Source organism: Gossypium raimondii, chromosome 3 (genome assembly GCF_025698545.1).
Source record: "Gossypium raimondii isolate GPD5lz chromosome 3, ASM2569854v1, whole genome shotgun sequence".
NCBI classification, from domain to species: Eukaryota; Viridiplantae; Streptophyta; class Magnoliopsida; order Malvales; family Malvaceae; genus Gossypium; species Gossypium raimondii.
The window spans coordinates 13,348,509-13,364,396 of NC_068567.1; positions in this window are offsets into that span (position 1 = coordinate 13,348,509).

Consider the following 15,888-nt stretch of genomic DNA (forward strand, 5'->3'; position numbering starts at 1 on the left):
TTTGCCACTAAAATGGACAGTGGAGCAAGGGGGTAATTTGCCAGAATAGTTGTGTTTGTAGATCTAGGAAAACCTCTTACCTCACAAGTTCTTATCAATGGCTGAGTACAACGAGTGGAGTTCGAGGCATTACCTGAGGTGTGGTAAATATGGTCATCTTAAAAGTTTGTGTCCTTCTTCTTTGGCAGATCAGAGCAGTCACGGTGGTGGAGAGAATTCTACAAGCTTGACGATCAATGAATCAATGCCAGTGAAGACGGGTGAAGTTTCGGTGACGATGGCGAAGCCTTTGGTCCGTAGATGGTGGTCGAGCGCAAATCTAGGTGCAATCAGAACGGGAGTCATATTCTAAAAGCTAAAATTTCAGAAAAAAAACCCTGGGGGTTCTAGATTTGGAGCTCTATCCTCACTGGATATGGAGGTGTCATTCGGTTTAAAAATGGTGTTTTTATTGAAAATTTAAAAGACAAAGGACTGGGAAAAGTTTGGCTGAAGGAATTTCGAGCCACGGTGGTGCTACTGGGGCTGAGAAACGAACTAGGTCATTGAGACATAAAAAGTCTAGATAGATGCTAGAGACCTAGTACCAAGATTCGACGCGGGCTGGGGCCTTTCGTAGGAGCGCCTTGGGTCACAGCAGGCAGTGGGCCTTTCACAGGAATGCCTTGGGTCATAGCAGGCAGTGGGCATTTCACAAGACTGCCTTGGGTCATAGCAGGCAGTGGCCAAAACACAAAATTTTTTAGCTTGGGCTCAAATAAGGCAGTGGGTTTTGAGCAGACTGACTGAGCTGCTCCTATCTCCTTTACTAATGACAAGACAACCTCCTTTTATGTGAATCCCACCTTCGAGGGGCCCCATGAATTAAGGGTTGATTTAATTTCTAATGTCCTAGATCTTAAAAGGCATACTGTCGTTACTTTCAAAGAAAATTTGGAGCACAATTCCAAATCAAATATGGGGAAAGGAATAGTAATAGCGCGTGAAAATTCCTCTAGTATTTCTAGAGGGCATGGTGTTGAAAACAAAAAAGGGAATGGGCATAGTGGGAAAACTTTAAATAAAACTATTCATGGGTGTGGGGGGAGGTTCAAACACGAGTCTCACTTCTGGAAGCCATGAGTTCTATGGAAATGCTTATTAGCACTCAAGTGGAAATTTCTTCAGATAAATTGGATGCCAAAAACAACAGTATAAAAGTTTCTACTACTCTCTAAAAGGGTTAGTCTTTTTTCTCACATTTATTCTATTTATGAATTTTACTATTTTTTCTTGGAAATGTTAGGGACGTGCGAGTTCGAAGTTTATTCAAGCTTTTCAGGAATATAATCAAGAACATCGACTGGTTTAATTTGATTATTGCTAAGCTGGGTTTTCAAAATTCCCATCGTGCGAAAGTAGTCAGGTTTTCAGGTGGTATCTGGATTGGGTAAAGGGAGTTGGTTAGTGTGGAGATTCTCAAAAATCATCCCTAATTCGTCTTAACCAAAGTATCTGATATCTTTCTTAGGCAATTCGTCCTGGTCTCCTTTGTGTATGGCAGCTTTAATAGTCAAAAAAATGAGACATTTATGGGATGCATTGCAAGGAACTATTCCCCTGAATGGATTTCCGTGGGTGAGGATTGGTGATTTTAATGTTATTCTTTCCTCTAGTGGGAAAAAAGGAGGGCGAATTATGGGGAAAAGGTGCTCTTTCTTTGGTAATCTTATGGATTTCGCTCAGCTTCAAGACTTGGGTTTCTGAGGTTCACAGTTCACTTGGCAAAGGGGGGTTATTGAGCGCTTAGACAGGGCCATTTGCAATAATGCTTGGAAAGCAAACTTTTTGAATTCCATGGTGACACATATGCCGTGTCTCAAATCCGATCATAGACCTTTAAAACTATTGCTTATGCCTGAGTTTCACTCTTCAAGGGGACAGCCGTTTAAATTTTTAGCAGATCGGATTGAGTATCCATCTTTTTCAGATTTTGTAGTATCCATCTTTTTCAGATTTTGTTAAAGAAAATTGGAATGTTTCTGCTAGCAAGTCGACATTGTATTCTAAGTTTATTGATCAGGTTAAAAGATGGCACAAAGAGGTATATGGTCATATTTTTAGCCGTAATAAAATCCTGTCTCGCAAATTGGAAAGCATTGAGGTTGAGCGGGATAGGTCAAACTCTACTTAGCTTAAAAAAGTTGAGATGGAAGAGGAATTGGAAATGTATTACAGCTTGAGGAGGTCCTTTGGCGGCAAAAGGCGCTTGTGATTGGTTGGCTTTAGGGGACCGCAACACCAAATTTTTTCACACGCGTACTTTGAGGACATGAAAGTAGAATAGAATTACTGCTTTGATAAATGACTTGGGTGAGTGGATTGTACTTTGAGGACATGAAAGTAGAATAGAATTACTGCTTTGATAAATGACTTGGGTGAGTGGATTATGGATGATGATCAACTGAATCTTGAAGCGGTTAATTTTTATTCCACTCTTTATAGTGAGCATCTCGGGCCAAGTAGAGATTTTCCCTCTAATGCCTTTCCATGCGTTAATGTCGAGGATTTCATTCTTCTTAATAGACCGGTGTTTGTTGAAGAAATCAAAGCCGCTCTTTTTGATATGGCACCCTTGAAGGCGCCATGCCTTGTTTTATCAAAGCCAGTGGAAACATGTTAGTGACTCGGTTTGTAAGTGGGTTAAGGGTGTTTTTGAGGGAAAAACTATTTATTTGGATTTAAATAATTCACTTATTGTGTTATCCCAAAATTTCAAAATCTGGAAGACTTCTTTTAGTTCTAGCCACTCAACTTATGCTCTGTTCTCTACAAGCTGGTCATGAAAGTCTATATCAACTCGTTTTTCAGTGGTGTCAGAAATAGTGATTTTGGGGCCACCAAATCTAACGAGTAAGTTCGTAAATATTATTATTTAATATTTATGATTCAAATATGATTTTAAAAAGGTTTTTTATTCGATAATTTATGTTATTCGAATAATTAATTAAGCTCAAGTGATAAGAACTTAAGGTCAAGTGGTTTTAGAAAATGAGGTATCGAGATCTTGTTTCTATAAACCGAGCCATAAATATTTTTATAAATATTTACGGAGTGTCATTAAGGTGGTATTAAAATTTCGTTAAGAAATTTGAACGTTTCGATAGTTAATTAATTAAAAGGACTAAACTGTAAAAGATATAAATTTTGATCACTATTTTATTTGAGTGATTAAATGGTTTATTGAATAAATGAAAAGAGGATTAAATGGTAATTAAACCATTCAAGGAGTTAGTGGACAATTATGGGCAGGAAATTGGTGTTTTATTTATTAACCAAGGTTAAAATGGTAATTTGATAATTAATTAAATTAAATAAAACATAAGTAAAAGATAATGGTTGTCATCTTCCTTTCTCATTTTTGTTTCAACCGAAATTCATGGCTATGGAGAAGATAGGTTCGGCCATGTTTCATTTCATGCATGGTAAGCCATTTTTCACTCGTTTTTAATAATTTTTATGTTTTTGAGATCATTGTAACTAGGTCCAGCTAGCCCGTACCTTCGATTTTGAAAATATTAAAGATTTTGAATGTTTATATTGATGAATCTAGTGATTTTTTATGTTAAATGATGAATTTGAAACATTAGTTGTTGTTTAAAAGTATTTTGTTAAGTAATTTTGATGAATTTTTCGATTATGGACTAAATTGTTAAAATAATAAAAGTACAAGGATTTGATGTGAAATTGTTGCAAAAATGGGCTGAAATGGGGGCTATGAATATTTTTCTAATGTTAATTGGCATTAAAAATTGTTAATTTGCATGTTTTAGGCTCATGGACTTAATTGAATAAAAGTAAAATGTTAGGGGCAATTTTGTATAGATGTCAAAATGACTAAATTGCATAAAATACATCGTTTTACTGTCTAAATTAATAAATTTAATGAAATTATTAATTTAGATCAAGATCGAATGGAAAATTGATGAGAATGGAAAATTACCAAAATACCCCTGTATTTTGACATTTCTGCAATTTAGCCAGGTAAGCTCGTAACTTGATTAAATCAATTAATCTTGGTTTTGATTGTTTAATATCTAATTGTTTCTATATGAATTGATTTGATTCGCTTGAAGGAAAATGATTAAGACCATAATTGAAAAACATTATGGCATTGTACCGGAGAATAAATAAGATCATAATTGAAAGACACTATGGCACCAGACCAGAAACGAGTAAGACCATGACTGAAAGATGTTATGGCATCACGATTCTATCGAATAAGACCATGACTTAAATACTTTATGGCATTACGATTTTAACGAGTAAGACCATGACTGAAAGACGTTATGGCATCACGATTCTATCGAGTAAGACCATGACTGAAAAATGTTATGGCATCACGATTCTATCGAGTAAGCTGAAAGACATTATGGAATCACGAATCAAACGAATAAGACCATGGTTGAAAGACACTATGGCATCAAGATGAGAATAAATAAGACCATGGTTGAAAGACACCATGACACATTCCAATCATTTGATATTCAGGTAACACGTTTCAAGTGAGGTATGTATTGTAAGTATGAATATGAGTTGAATGTTTGATTGGTATAGTCTGATAATGTATGTTAATGCCTTGGTGTAATTATATATTCTTATTATGTCTATAAATACATTAAATTGTGATGTTTTAGTGTGTTTAAAGAATTAAATGGTTACTTCAGTATTTGCCTAATATTCAATGTTATTTCATTTGATTCAACGGACATAAAAAAGGAAGGAACGATAAGTATTCAAATGACTTTTATTATGAAAACTATGAAAAAGAATGAAAAGAAAATGTTAAATGAAAGTATGACTATGTTCATGGAGTTGATGATTTCAAGTGAGGTTATTCATATTTAATGACTTATCTTATGTCATTAAAGTGAATTATGAATTGATGCATTAACATGTGTTGTTGATGATGCTTAGGCTTGTGCCAAGCTATTGGTTGGATTGTATTATGTTGGTTTTAAAGAAATGCATTGAAATGGTAAGTGACCAAATGGAAAAATGCTTATGTGCATGAAAGAATGGTAAGAATCAAAGTATGTAATTTCTTATGAAACGGCTTATTGTGTAGTTGATTCTAAAAGAGTTATGTTTAAATGCACTAGCTTGTGGCTATGGTTAATTTATGTTTATGCCTTGTATGTTATGCAAAGAAAATGAATGAGAATAGGTAATGAAATGATACGTTCATAGTTGAGATGTAATGTGATGAAAAGAAAATATTGTTGAGTTAAAGGACTTACTTGTAAGGAAGAAATTTACTTATGCTATATGTGAGTTTACTTATCTCATGAATAAATACACTAGTTAGTGAGTTAATAATGTAATTAAGTTTATACTAAGTAAATGGAATGGTAAGTAAGTAGATGAAATGGTTCATCGTTTTAAGGAAAGGTTGATAATTATGTATGTCAACCTATGTGACCTTATTATGTTATGAATGAAAGGTGTATGTAATGTTTATAAATATACTCAATTGTGATTTGAATGGTGTTCAATAGGTTTATACTAAGTTTAAAGTATTGGTGTTGAGTCATATTTAATCTATGTATGATAGTATTGAAGTGATAAGTTATGTTTCAAGTTTATACAAGCTTACTAAGCATTCTTTGCTTACGTAGTTATTTTCCTTTACCTTATAGATTATCAGAAGCTCGATCGGGTTAGAAGCTAGTCGAAGATCCATCACACTATCCATTGATTTTATCTGTAGATTTTTATGCTTTGGTCGCAGTTATAATGGCATGTATAGGTGTGTTGTGCTTGATGATATGGCCACTATGTTTGACTTGTAATAAGGTTTTATGATTGATGAGATTTTGGCATTTTTGGGCTTGATAGCTAATGTTGAAATGGTTTAGTGATGATATGTTATAAATGGCCAAATTGGTATGCTTGTGTGTGATATTGGCATGAAACGTTGCTTTGAATTTGTGAAACTTATGTTATTTTAATGCCTTGATGGTTGGTGCTTATAAGACTAAATTGATGTATGGTTTGTGGTTAAAGTGATAAATGTTGGCATGGTTGCAAAATGATCATTTATGGCATGTATTTATATAGAATTTAAATCAAATATGTTTAGTTGAATTATGACCATTTGGACATTAATTTGGTATGTATATATGTTGGTTGTTGGAACCATTTGGAAATGGCTAGATTGGTAACATTTAAATGGTTGATACCTGTGATAAGTGGTTCAAATGATAAGATCATTTTTTATATGTTTTGATATAGACACAAGTAAATGGATAAATGGTTAAATATGCACATATTTAGGTATCTTTAACGTATGTGTTTAATGGTCATTTTATGCATGGTTGAACATGTTTTGATCCCTTGGTCATATTTGCAAATGGCTTGTTTAGGTATGCTTGAATTGGGTGAAAGAAATGGCTTGAATTTGGCCTATTTCTTGTCCACACGGCCTAAGACATGGGCATGTGACACGATCGTGTGTCCCCTGTAGGTTTTAAAGGTTGCTTTTTGAGAGTTACACGGCGTGGCACACGGGCGCGTGGCTTGGCCGTGTGACCCAAGTCAGTGTGTTAAAAGGGCGGCACGAACACGAGCTGGGACACGACCATGTGTCCCTATTTTAAATGTGACACGGCCTGAGACACGGGCGTGTGTCTCAGCCGTGTGAGTCACACGACCTGGCCACACGGCTGTGTGGCCCCTGCAGTTTGAAAATTTCTGACTTTTTTCTCAATGTTTCAAATGTTCTCGATTTAGTCTCGAATCAATTCTAAGGTGTTTCTAAGGCCTCGAGGGCTCGAATAAGGGACAATATGCATATTTTTGAATGGACTTTGATATGAATTATAAAATGTATTGAAAAGAATGATTTTAAGTCATGTTTTTATGGTAATACTCTGTAACCCTATTCCGGCGACGCATACGGGTTAGGGGTGTTACAAGGTCATTGCTAATTGCTTTAAAGTGGTCTTTCCGAGACTTATAGGTCCTAAGAAAACTAGGTTTGTAGCTGGACGGAACATTACTAATAATAGTGTCATTGCACAAGAATTTATACATTCTATGAGGGGTACATAGAAAAACAGGAGATGGATGGCCATCAAAATCAACCTTGAGAAAGCTTAAGATCAGGTGCGTTGGGATTTTATCGACATGTCACTTCAAGCATCAGGCATTCCTAATTTTTTTATGAAATGTTATTATGTTTGCAATTTCTAGCTCTACTATACAGGTTTTATGGAATGGTGTCCCAACTCAGAAATTTCGGCCAGTCAGGGGCGTTGGACAAGGTTGCCCTTTATCTCCCTATCTGTTTATTCTTTACATGGAGTGGTTGGGTCATAATATCTGTACGCCATTGAGGTTGGCAAGTGGTCCCTTATCAGGCTGGCTCGCGATGGCCCACCATTACCTCATCTTTTCTTCGCTGACGACTTGATACTTTTTGGTCATGCTGATGATAACCAAGCTCGGGTCATTAAAAGTATTCTTGATGAGTTTTGTCACTACTCGGGCACCAGATCAATATGCGAAAGAGAAATATCATCTTCTTCAGAAGTGTGGATGACAGCTTGGGAAGACGTATAAGCAGTTTTTTTGGTTTTCAAGAAGTTACAAATTTGGGGTTTTATCTTGGTGTGCCCCTTTTTCATGACAAGGTTACTAGTAATACATTGCACTTTGTGGCGGATAGGGTGCATAGTAAATTGACTAGTTGGGATTCCAGACAACTATCTTTAGTTAGTAGGGTTACTTTGGCACAATCAATTTTGCTTTGGATCCTTAGTTATTTTATGCAGACGATGATGGTTCCCAAAAGCTTATGTGATGAGATTGAGTGCGTGGTTAGGAAATTTGTTTTGGGATTGCACTATGGTAGTTCAAATATGTCCTTGGTCAATTGGGATTCAGTGTGCCACCCTAAGTCACATAGAGGCCTTGGTCTTAAACATTTGAAAGATCATAATTCAACATTGTTTCAAATGTAGATGCCCTTTGGATTCAGGTTCTTCGGTCAAAAGATAGGGTCCCTAGTGGTTTGCCCGATGACTTATCAAGAGGATGATGTTCCTTCTTAGAGAGATCCATTTCTAAGGTATGGCCCCTCATTCGTGAGAAACTGATTTGATCGGTCGGAGACGGGAATAGTATTAAATGGTGATAAGACTCCTAGATTCCAAACTGTAGTCCCTTATTTAAAATTATTCCTTCCTCTACTAACATTAATTTGGATTGTTCCCTTAGTAATATGATTGCAAGTAACGACTCATGGAACTTGGACATTTTTCGACTCTAGGTGTCAGAGGAGATCATTAATAAAGATGTAGGTTTTCCACCGCCGCATCCTTCGTCGGGCCCAGATAAAATCATTTGGGGAGCTACTCTTACCGACTCATTCTCTCTCACAAGTGTTTACGAGAAGGTTTGAAAAGGCATTTTGAACTCAAAAGAACGATTTTGGGAGATACCTTGGGAGTTTAAAAGCCCCCATCAGATCCGCTTCTTCATCTGGCTTGCCCTTAAGCAAGGTCTATTTACAAATGCTAAAAGGGTAAGGCGAGGCTTTGGAGTAGTAGTGCTTGTGGTATTTTTGGACATGATTATGAGGATGTGTTGCATGTACTCAGAGATTGCCATGCTGCCAAAGCCATTTGGAATAAACTTATTCCACAGCAAAGTCTTTCTAGATTTTACACTAGATCTATCCTAAACTGGATGACAAACAATTTTTAGAATCATTTAAACTTCCTCTTTGGGCGGAGTTGACCGACCGTGTCTCTTAGGCATTATCGCATGGCGTATTTGGAAGAATCGAAACCTGTTTATTTTTAAAGGCACTTCGTGGAGTGTTGATGAGATCATTAAAATCTCACATAGCTGGGAAAAACAAAATTTCTCAGTTTTAATGCGCTCATCTCATAAAACATAAAGTTATATAATTGGTCTACAGCTAGCAGCTGGGTGTATTTGAATACAGATGGTTCGGTGAGGACCGATGAGGGTTTTGCAGCTGATGGAGGTTGCGAAGGGGATCATAATTGTAACACCTCTAACCCATATATGTCGCTGAATTAGGGTTACAGAGCTTTACCATAAATAGAAAATAATTAAAATTATATCATTTAATAATATAATCACATCATAAACCAATCATATACATACATACCCTCCCTAAAACGAGCCTTCAAGACCTTAAAAATAACTTAGAAGCAAATCGGGACCAATTTGAAACAATTTGGAAAGTTTAGGAAAAAGTCAATTTGGAAACAGGGATCACACGGCTGTGTGGCCAGGCCGTGTGTCTCACACAGCTGAGACACATGCCCGTGTCTTAGGCCGTGTAACCTTCAAACTAGGGACACACGACCATGTCCTAGCCCATGTCCTCACACATGTAACACTATGAGTAAGGTCACATGGCCGTGCCACATGCCCGTGTGCTAAGACATGCAACACTCTAAGTTACCCCACACGCCTGTGTGCCAGACCGTGTGGACCCAAATTTACCTAATATCAAGCCATTTCCAAGACCGTTTCATGTATAAACATTTAGACCAATAGAGCACACTTTCAAAGCACCAAAACCTTATCTAAACATACATATATTTTTCATTTCAATACTCCTAATTCAACTAACCAATATGCCATTTAAAGGTATCAAAAACAACAACCAAACATCACCTACCTACACATGTTCATATGCCTAATTACATGCATACAATTCTATACAATTTAGGTATTAAAACATACCTCATTTAGCCATTTCCAAAACATACAAAACATACCATAAAAGACTATTATCAATCCACTACAAACTTACCAAAAGAACCTTATATACATGCACTTATAATAGACCAAAATGACCTTCTTAAGCAAGCATTACAAGTCCATCAACAACCCATAAACACCCAAGCACAAACATACCAAGTTACCATTTTACATATTCATCAAAAACACCATTATAAACCACACTATAAATGTCATTATAAACCTTGGTCAGAATGCACAAAAACTACCGAATTGACTTTTGGATAGTGTGATGATCTCTGATGAACTTCCAAACTGATCGAGCTTCTGATAATCTATAAGACATAGGAGAGAAACTACGTAAGCAATTAATTGTTAGTAAGCTCGTATAAACTAAACACAACTTACCAATGCATTTGCATTATATAAAGTATAAGTATAATATAATCCAAACCATAAGCTTGGCATAAGCCTATACATAATCATCAATACACAAGTTAGCACACTTGTACATAATTCAAATGAATCAACCATAAGATAAGTCATTTTCCATGTGAAATACATCATTTAGTTCAAGATTTCTTTCCATACGGTTGTGTTTAATTTCGTTTGAAAACTTACCATTTCAATCCCTTTTCTTGCTTATTGAACCATCTCAAATTTCATTGGATACTCGGGGAAGCTCACACGAAGTGTGCCTTTACATATAACCGTAACCTTTCTTTTACATTATTGCTTACACGAGCTGTGAAATCGGCCTGCTCACATGAGCTATGGGTCAGAATGTATGCTACGCGATGCTGCTCACACAAGTTGTGGAGTATCTGCAAAAAATGTAAGACCTCAGCCATTGGTAGGACATTTAAGATGAACACCAGAAACATGAAATCCCTAATGACATGTCATTCGTATCCGAAGAATTCCTAAGGTTCAACCGGGACTTGATATCTATCATAGCATTTATATATTTACACATCAATCAATTCACATTATAAATAACATAATAATATTCAATTTAAATAACATTAATATGATAACCGTTCATACGAACTTACCTCCATGACTAGAGACGTGAATGTTAAATCGAGTTAATTTGAAGCGTTTGTTTTTCCTCGATCTAGATCCGTACGTGTTTTATCTTGATCTAAATAGATAATTATATTTAATTAAGTACTTCAATTAAACTTAAACATTCAATTCAATCCATATTTCATGTTTAGGCAAAGTTACCATTTTGCCCCTAACATTTTAACTTTTTCACAAATTTAGTCCTTAAGCTTATAACTTAAGATCTAACCATTTTAATCAAAATCTATGTTAACAAAACATGCAAGGGACCGTGAAACAACTCATATTTACCATTATTTCCCAATAAAACCCTATAATTTATACCTTTAACAAATTAATCCCTAATTCAAATCTTCATCAAAAATCACTTAACAAGACATGTTTATTTTTCATAAAGGGTTCATAATCTATCATTTAACATCAAAAAACATTCAAGAACATTCATGGCATAACCCTGAACCTTTAACAGTTTTACGAATTCACCCCTGGGCTAGCTAGATTAAGCTAAAATAAACTCAAAAACATAAAAATCATTAAAAACAGCACAAACAAGGTGAAAATAAAATGATGATTTCAGCACAAACACCATAAAAGAAGATATAGAAATCGAAGCTCTCTTCCCCCTCAAATGGTGATTTCAGCACAAACAAGGTGAAAATAAAATGATGATAGCTTTGTTTCATCTTGTCTTAACTTAATTTTTCTTTTAATTACTAATTTACCATTTTAACCTTTAAAACTATAATAATTACATTAATACCTTGCCATGCACATCCAGTATCCCATATGAATGGTCTATTTACCATTAAATTCCTTTATTTTAAGATTCCATAGTCATTTAACCCTTTTTACTAATAGAAATTAAGTTTTACATCTTTTATGATTTAGTCTTTTTTACTTAATTAACTATGTAAACTTCAAAATTTCTTCATAAAATTTTAGTAAGACCTTACTATAATCTCATAGATATTAAAATAATAATAAAATAATAATTTACTCGTCAAAATTGTGGTCCCAAAACCACTGTTCTGATATCACTAAAAACGAGTTGTTACAACTCTACCTCCCTAAAGGAATTTTCATCCTTGAAAATCTTACCAGAAAATAAGTTTGGGTATTGCACTTTCATAGCTTTTTCTAGTTCCCCGATAGCCTTTTCAATTTTGTCACGTGGCCTGAGAACTTTAACTAAAGCTATACTTTTGTTTCTCTTTTCTTTAACTTCTCGAGCTAAAATTCTAATCGGTTCTTCATTGTACAACATATCTGACTCAATCTCAACATCTACAGGTGGAATTACGTGTGAAGTATCTTCTCAAAATCATCGTAACATCGACACATGAAATACATTATGTATCTTTTCTAAGTCTACCGACAATGTTAATCAATAAGTTACTGGTCCAATCCTCTCAATGACCTCATACGACCTGATAAATCGCGGACTAGGCTTTTTTCTTTTCTGCCAAATTGAAGAACTTTCCTCCAAGGAGATACTTTTAGAAATGCTTTGTCGACAACTTGAAATTCAGTATCTTTTCTTTTTAAATCCGTGTAAGATTTCTGAAGATCAGAAGCAGCTTTCAAACTGTCACGTATCACTTTGACCTTTTCTTCGGTTTCTCAAATCAAATCAATACCGAATAACTGTTTCATACTTAGCCCAGTCCAGTATAATGGCGTTCGACATTTCCAACCATACAAAGCTTCATACGGTGTCATTCTAATGCTCGTCTGATAAATGTTGTTGTATGCAAATTCAACCAACAGCATAAATTTCTCCCAGTTACCTTCGAATTCCAAAACACAGCATTTGAGCATATCTTCTAGTATCCAAATTATTCGCTCAGACTAACCATCATTCTGTGGGTGAAATGTAGTACTAAAATGCAATCGAGTACCCAAAGCGTCATGTAACTTACTCTTGAATCGAGACGTAAACTGTGGATCTCTATCAGAAATAATAGAAACCGATACATCATGTAGTCTAACAATTTCAGAAACATACAATTCTGCCAATTTCTCAAGTGAATAATTTGTACGTCCTGGAATGAAATATGTAGATTTCGTCAAACGATCTACAATAACCCAAATATCATCTTTCTTTCTTAGAGGCAGAGGCAATCCTGATACAAGATCCATCGTAACACATTTCCATTTCCACTCTGGAATCATCATAGGTTGTAACCAACCAGAAGGTACTTGATGTTCAGCTTTAACTTGCTGACAGATAAAACATTTTGATACGAACTCTGATATCCGTCGTTTCATACCTGGCCACCAGTACATCCATTTCAAATCGTCGTAATTTTTATTGCTACCAGGATGTATCGACAATCTACTGCTGTGAGCTTCCTGTAAAATCTTCTGAATGAGTTCATAATTCTTTGGAACACATATATGATTTCTTAAATACAAATTGTCTTCAAAACCAACATGAAAATTTGACTCAGATGTCGATCCAATCTGTTCTCGTTTAGTGATTAATTCAGCATTACATTTCTGAGCTTCACAAATCTATTGCAAAAACATCGGCATTTCTTTCAATTCAGCTAAGATTGAACCATCTTCAATCAACTTCAACCGTGTTTTCAAAGCTCACAAAGCAAATAATGATTTTCTACTCAGAGCATCAGTGACAACATTAGCCTTTCCCGGATGATAGTCGATGATCAAATTGTAATCTTTCAGCAATTCAAGTCATCTCTGTTGCCTCAAGTTCAGATCCTTCTGTGACATCAAATACTTTATGCTTTTGTGATCCTTGAAGATATGACATTTTTCTCTGTACAAGTGGCGTCATCAAATCTTTAAAGCAAACACAATAGCTGTAAGTTCTAAATCATGAGTCGGATAATTCTTTTCATGTTGTTTCAACTGTCAAGAAGCATACGCTATCACTTTGCTTTCCTGCATCAAAACATAGCTTAAACCATTCAATGAAGCATCACTATAAATTACAAATTCTTTACCGAACTCTGGTTCAACCAACACAGGTGCCTCTGTTAATAATGCTTTTAATTGATTAAAACTTCGCTGGCACTTTTCAGACCATTCAAACTTGACATTTTTAGAAGCAATTTCATCAATGGCGTAGCAATCATTGAAAATCCTTAAACAAATCTTCTATAATATATGGCTAAACACTACACTAAAACAGGTTTTTAGCGGCACTTTTAGCGGCGCTTGGACAAAAAATGCCGGTAAAAATTGAGCATTAGCGGCGCTTTATGGAAATCGCCACTAAAGATCGAGCATTAGCGGTGTTTTTAAAAAAAAATCGCTAAAAATGAGCATTCGCGGTGTTTTTCAGAAAAACGCCGCAAAAAACCAAAGCCCAACGGCGTCGTTTTCTTACCTTTCGGGGCTTTAGCAGTGTTTTCGAAAAAGCACCGCTAATGCTCGGGGCTTTGGCGGCGTTTTTGAAAATGCGCCGCTAATGCTCGGGGGTTTTAGTGTCGTTTTTGAAAAAGCGCCGCTAATGCTCGGTGTTTTAGCGGCGTTTTTTAAAAAGCGCCGCTAATGCTCGGGGTTGTAGCGGTATTTTTAAAAAGCGTCGCTAGTGTTTGGGGTTTTAGCAGCGTTTTTTAAAAAGCGCCGCTAATGCTAGGGGCTTTAGCGGCGTTTTTGAAAAAGCGCCGCTAAAAACTTTTTATCTTAATTGGTTTATTGATATTAATTAAATAAAATTCAATTTATTTCTAATTGAATATTTAAAATCTTCAGAAAAAAAATAATGACACGTAGAAATAATTTGAAATAAAACACATGGAAAAATTAAAATGCTATTATTTAAAATAATTTTTAAGTTTTTGGGTACATGATTACTTGATTGTTTTTAATTTATATATTAAAAAATTTCTTATATAATCGTAAAAGAGATAGTATTAATTTTAAAATATTGAATTAATTATCACTATAGTTTAGGGTTTTTGGTTTAGGGTATATGATTTGTTTAAGTTTTAAAGCCGGTTTAAGAGTTACTATTTTAAGGTTTAGGGAGTATGGATTTAGGGGTTATGGATTAGGGATTATGGTTTAAGGGTTGGGATTTAAGGTTTAGGGGTTAAGGGTTTAAAGGATAGATGATAGGGGTTAAGAGTTAGGGATTTAGGGTTTAGGGCTTCAAGGGTCAAGTTAGGGTTTTAGGTTTAGATTAATTATTTTTTTAATTTATATTTTAAATATGTTCTTATATAAAAACGCCGTAAAAATTTTATTTTATTTTAGGGTTTAGGGTTTAAAATTTATGATTTAATGTCCATGGTTTAGAGTTTTCGGGTTTATGGTTTAATGTTTATTATTTTGAGTTAAGAGTTTATGTGTTAGAGTTTGGGTTTAGGGTTTAAGGGTACTGTTTGAAAATTGAAGAACATTTAGATTTTACTGAGATTCATGCCATTTAATATAAGAATATAAAATATATGTTTTATACTACAATAACATTGGCCACACGAATTCCCAAAAATATGGTTTAGGAATATTGCGGTTTGGGATTTTTGGTTTAGAGTTTAAGGTTTAGGGTTTAGGGTTTAAGATTTAGGGTTTTTAGGTTTTAGGGTTAGGGGTCAAAATTTATGGTTTAAGGTTTATGGTATAGTGGGGGTTGGATTTTGGGGTTTGGTTGTTGTTGTTTATAGTTTTGGGGTTACGAGTAAGGTGTTATGAGTTACGGGTTACAGGTTACAGGTTACGGGTCACGGGTCACGGGTTTAGGGTTTAATTCTAGATTTTTTAGAATATAAATCTAAATAAGATAAATATAAATTATTATTATTATATATATATATATATATATGAAAATGGGTTAAATCCCAAAAGCGTATATTAAGGATGGTTTAATGTTAAATTGTATACATAAACTTTAATTTGATCCAAATCTTGTAAAATAATAACACAATTATTGATATAATTAACATCATTTTTTATTTATATATTGCATACATAAATATTTATATTTATTCAATACTAAAATAGATTGATGGATTTATTTTTTAAAATGTATTATTCTCTCCTTTTTATTAATTAATATTTTCATTTTATAACTTTGGTTTTAATTTT